Genomic DNA, 6115 nt, shown 5'->3' on the forward strand with positions numbered 1-6115 from the left:
TCAGCAGCCTCGATGCATATGCTATCACATGCCCTCTCTGCATCAGCACCGCTCCCAACCCCAAAATCAATGCATCACAGTATACCACAAAGTCCTCCATCCCCTCCGGGAGGGCTAACACCGGGGCTTCACATAACCTTTGACGAAGCGTCTCAAAGGAGGCCTACTGCTCGGGGCCCCATGAAAAAGAGACACCCTTCCGGGTCAACCTGGTGAGTGGCACTGCGATCTTAGAAAAATCCTTGATAAATCTCCGATAATAACCTGCCAACCCTAAGAAACTCCTGATCTCGGAGGGTGACCTCGGCACCTCCCAACTCATCACTGCCTCAACTTTGGCCGGGTCGACCACTATCCCTTTCTGGTTAACGAGATGCGCTAGGAACTAGACCTCTTGCAACCAGAAATCACACTTTGAGAATTTGGCATAAAGCCTCTCCGATCTCAGAACTCCGAGAACCTCCCTCAAATGCTCCTCATGCTGCTCTCTAGATCTCAAATATACCAAAATGTCGTCGATAAATACAATCACCGACTGATCCAGCATCGGCTTGCACACTCGGTTCATGAGATCCATGAACACTGCCGGGGCATTGGTGAGCCCGAAAGGCATCACCACAAACTCGTAATGCCCATAACGCATCCTGAACGCTGTCTTCTAGACGTCCTCATCTCGCACCCTCACCTGATGATATCCAGACCTCAAATCAATCTTGGAGAACCAAGATGCTCCCTGTAACTGATCGAACAAATCGTCGATCCTCGGCAACGGGTAACGGTTCTTGACCGTCAGCTTGTTCAACTCCCGGTAATCAATGCACATACGGTGTGAACCATCCTTCTTCTTGACAAACAGGATAGGCGCTCCCCACGGCGAGCTGCTCAGCCGAATAAACCCCTTCCCCAGCAGCTCCTGAAGGTGCGAGGATAACTCTTGCATCTCTGAAGGTGCAAGGCGATAAGGCACCTTAGCGATAGGCGCGGCCCCCGGCACCAAATCGATACTGAACTCCACTTGCCTCACAGGAGGCACACCCGACAACTCCTCAGGAAATACATCCGGGAACTCACACACTACCGGAACCTCCTCAACTGACCTCGGTCTCTCGGAATCTACCCGCGTATCCATACATACGCCACAAAACCCTTACAGCCCTGCTGTAGACACTGCCTCGCCCTAGCGGCCGAACAAAACGCTGATCCAGAACATGTACCCTCGCCGTACACCGCAAGAACTCCCCTACTAGGGTCTCGTATGGTCACCAGCTGTCGCTCGCAGTCGATAACCGCACCGAATCTGCTCAACCAATCCATGCCCACAATGACACAGACATCACCCATCGCAATAGGAACCAGATCAATCGGGAACTCAACACCAAAAATCTCGACTACGCACCCTCGGAGAATCTCCGTGGCATATATCACCCTCTCGTCAGCTATGGAAACTCTCAAAGGCCGACTCAACGCCTCACGACTAACACTGATATGCTGACTAAAAGCCAAATATACAAAAGACCGACTCGCACCCGAGTCAAATAACACCAAGGCAGGTACAGAATTCACAAGAAAAGTACCTACGCATAACATAATATAAGCATAATATCTCAACATCAAAATAAATACATGAAAGAATACATACCAGCCACGACATCGGGCGCTGCGCGGACCTCCTCCGTGGTCAACTGAAAAGCTCTCCCTCGTGCCCTCGGCGCCTCGGCCTTCACTGGCCGACTCTCGGTAGCTCTGATGGCGGCAGGGGCAGATCCCTGAGGTGCTCCCTGAGATGATCCTCGCAATTGCGGACACTCTGCCTTCCGGTGTCCGGTCTGGTTGCAGTGGAAACACACCGCAAACCCCTTGGGGTAGGCCTTGGCCATATGCCCCTCCTTGCCACACTTGTAGCAAGATCCCGCTCTACAGACTCCATCATGACCCTTGCCGCACTTCCCACAAGTGCGGCCCTTCTGGCTCCCTGGTTTGGGATTAGCGGGCTTGGCCCGCTTGGCTGCCGGCTGAGACTGCGCCGGTTGTCGATCCCTCCCCTGAGACTCTGCCTCCTCCCTGGCCTGAGTCTCTAGCTCAATCTCCCTCTTCTGGGCATTTGCCTGAAGCTCGGCAAATGTCCGGTACGAGGAGTTCGCCGCGAACTCCCGAATGTCTCGCCTCAAGATACTCAAATATCGGCTCATACGTGCCTGCTCAGTGGATACGTGCTCAGGGCAGAACATCGCCCTCTCATGGAACATCCTGCTAATCACCGTAACAAACTCAGTACCCTGCTTAAGGGTCAGAAACTCCTGGGCCAAACGCTCCCTCTCCACCTGGGGAACGTACTCATCTCGGAACATGGCAGTGAACCTCTCCCAGGTCACTGCCGCAAGTTCAGCAGGCGTAAAGTGCACCGTATCAAACTTCCACCAGTCCTTCGCTCCCAAGCGAAGCTGGTTCAGCGCGAAGCGAACCTTCAAATGCTCAGGAGATGAGCAAGGTCACTGCCGCAAGTTCAGGTCACTGCCGCAAGTTCAGCAGGCGTAAAGTGCACCGTATCAAACTTCCACCAGTCCTTCGCTCCCAAGCGAAGCTGGTTCAGCGCGAAGCGAACCTTCAAATGCTCAGGAGATGAGCAAGTGAAGAAACACCCCTCTATGTCAGAAATCCATCTCATAGCCGCCACCGGATCCTGGTTCCCATCAAACTCTAGCGGTTTTGTGTTGCTGAACTCTCGGAACAGCAACACATCACCACCCTGCGGCCTCGTGGCAACAATAGCTGCGGTGGCCGCTGCAACAGCAGCCTTAGAAAGAGAGGCATAACGCTCATCGAAGGTCTCAATCAACGTGGTCTTAATAGACCCGAAAATCTCTTATATCTCTGCCCTGATGGCCGCAGCCACCTCCTCATGGATGATCCGGCAGATCTCCTCATCACTGGCCCCACTGCTCTCAGGCATCAGACGTGTCCTCACCATGATCTACCTCTGAAATACAACATACGATAAATTAGAATCCATTCGAGCATACTCACACTCGACAACTCATTCCTCCTTGATCCTTGGCATTCCAAAGATTCCTACTTGGGCTGTACACCGCTCCGGTGCTTTCAGTAGTACGGACCCAATACTACTGTCCGCACCGTATCAGAATACACCCCAAGTCCTCCTCTTCGGATCCCAAATTCCAAGTACTCTATCATGCATAATCCACTCTCTAACAGATCTCTCATAAGCCCCTCGCTGATACCTACTCACTCTCAAGCATCTCATAGTAGCTCACCTCTCCCTAGGCTAAGGCATCACAAATCAGGCCACTCTAGTCCTAATATGAGTACCTAGCCTACTCTAACATGAGAATACATCATATCAATATCAATATCACATAACATGAGGGTATTTTGGGAAATCACCGTTCGGGCGCGGACTGATCGTACACACAACTCTGCTCTGCATTTTTCCAAAAATCTTTTACTCTTTTTGAAAATACTTCTCAAATCCTCAGTTTGAGTTCAAATACGCCTGAAGGTGTACTCGAATCCCTCAAACCAAGGCTCTGATACCAACTTGTAACACCGTAAATTTCAAAATAATTTTTCGCATAATAAAAAAACATATTCATTTAATTTTCATAAAACATCAGTGTTTAAAACTCCAATCCATGTCATACAAGAATCCCAAGATCACATATCATAAAAATCCCATGTGTGTGTACTGATCAAGCCAGCGCCTTCCCACGGTCGTCACTAGTACCTGAAACAAATAACACCAACACTGTAAGCATAAAGCTTAGTGAGTTCCCCAAAATACCACGCATAACACATATTAGCCACTCGAGGCTATAACTCTGTGGGTCCGTAGACCCTACTTTGTGAACCCTCTGGTTCTAACTCTGGGAACCTTCCGGTTTCAACTCTATAAACATGCACAACATAAATCAAATAGAAATAATGCAGTACAACACATAACATACATATAGCATACAAATACTCTGTCACATAACTCTGGTTACCTACTCAAGGTAAAGTATAGTGAGAAGACTCACCTCGCGTATCTCGATAACTCGCACATCCTAGAAATCACTCGCGCTCGATCCTCCGAGCTATAATCCTCCTATAACACAATATATCTATAATTAACACTTTCACAACTAAGGTTGACTACCCTTATCAAGTCAACACTGGTTAACTCTGGTCAACGGTTAACGGTCAACTTTGACCGGACTCGGCGAGTGCACTAGAGCGACTCGGCGAGTCTATACGTGTTCACTGACTCCCTAGAATCCTCCCTTGACACGTCGAGTGCTTCCCTGACTCGACGAGTTCCACCTGGCATGAATCGCGAGGCCACCACGACTGAACTCGCTGAGTCTCAAGAACAACTCGGCGAGTTCAGGCTTGACTCAGCCTCCTAATGACTCTCCCTGACTCACTGGGTCAACCCCCAACCCGGCGAGTCCACTCGATGAACACTTTATGTAACAGCCCAAAATCTCAAGTATTGTTAAATTGCATTTTGGGGTGTTTTAAAGGGGAGACTCGGCGAGTTGGAGCCAGACTCGCCGAGTAGGGTCGCAGAGTTGGTCGCGGGTTCGCGACTGGACTCGACGAGTCCAGGTATGGACTCGGCGAGTCGACGCTGTTCAGTGGAAAACCCTAGCCGTTCGGTTTGGGAAGTATTTAAGGGATCTTATGCCTCCATTGTTCGCCTTTTGGCCGACTGAGAAGGACCCTTAATCGTTGTGGACGTCTAGGGCAGGAGAGGGAGCCTTTAGAACCTTGAAGAATTTGTTAAGCAAGAAGAAGAAGAGTTTTGGCCAAAGGAATATCAAGAGGATCGAGTTCTGAGGTTTGGAGACACAGAGAGGGTGTTATTCAGGTAATATTTCGAATTATCCTCTGCTATGTTGATGTGTTATGGAATTAGGGTTTATGAAACCCATTTGGTGATTGATGGATTATTATGTTGTTATACAAAAGTTTATACCCTAGTAATAGGATGATTAGAGGTGCAGAAGTCCCATGAGTGTGTATCTCGGGAAAAACGTATCTCAGGAAGCAGTTGGATCGACTGCATGGCATGGACTCGCCGAGTCGGATGATCAGACTCGGCGAGTAGCTTGAAGATTTACTGGGACTCGCCGAGTTGTTCTTCAGACTCGGCGAGTGGAGTCGGGGTGGCCCCGCGATTCTTCCAGGGGTGACTCGTCGAGTCAAAGAGGATACTCGACGAGTAGAAAGGGAATCTCAGAGGATTGAAGGACGACCAGACTCGCCGAGTCGCCAGGGAACTCGCCGAGTCCAGTCGAGCTGACATTGGACTGTTGACCAGAGTTGACTGGTGTGATTCTTAGGGTCAGTTAACGTGGAAGATAGAAGTATTAAATAAGGGATATATGATGTTACAGGGAGCTTGCAGCTCGGAGGATCAAGTGCAAGGGATTTTAGGAGTTGCTATCTTCTAGTGACCGCGAGGTGAGTCTTCTCACTATACCTCACCCGGAAGGGTATGATTGTGTGACCGGAAGGTCAAGTATGTTGTGTGTTATGTTTATATGCTATGAATGGAAAGTTAGCTACTACGTGTGATATACATGCTTATATATGGGCCGGAAGGCAAGGTATTATGTGACAGAAAGGTCAGGTATGATATGTGATATATGTGCTTTATGTGTTAGAGTATTTGTATTATGTGTTAGTTATGTGTACGTGCCGGAAGGCGATATTATGTGGATCAAAAGATCCGGGCCGGAAGGCGATATTATGTGGATCAAAAGATCCGGGCCGGAAGGCGATATTATGTGGATCGAAAGATCCGGGCCGGAAGGCAATGTTATGTGGACCGAACGGTCCGGGCCGGATGGCGTATGTGCGTAGGGTATATTGGGGAACTCACTAAGCTTCGTGCTTACGTTGTTTATGTTACGTTGTTTCAGGTTCTTACAGTAACGCGGGATGGCAACGGTTCGATTGTACACACCGAAGAAAGAGTTGAGTTTTGGAGGATCCTGGTCTTCTTTTATAACGAAAATGAAACTACGTTTTGTAATTTGAATGTGAATAAGATTTTAAACAAGTGTTTTTAATATTAAATTGATTAATTAAATGAAAATTTTATTTTTGAAAA

This window comes from Lactuca sativa, chromosome 4, assembly GCF_002870075.4.
Source record: "Lactuca sativa cultivar Salinas chromosome 4, Lsat_Salinas_v11, whole genome shotgun sequence".
Classification (NCBI taxonomy): Eukaryota; Viridiplantae; Streptophyta; class Magnoliopsida; order Asterales; family Asteraceae; genus Lactuca; species Lactuca sativa.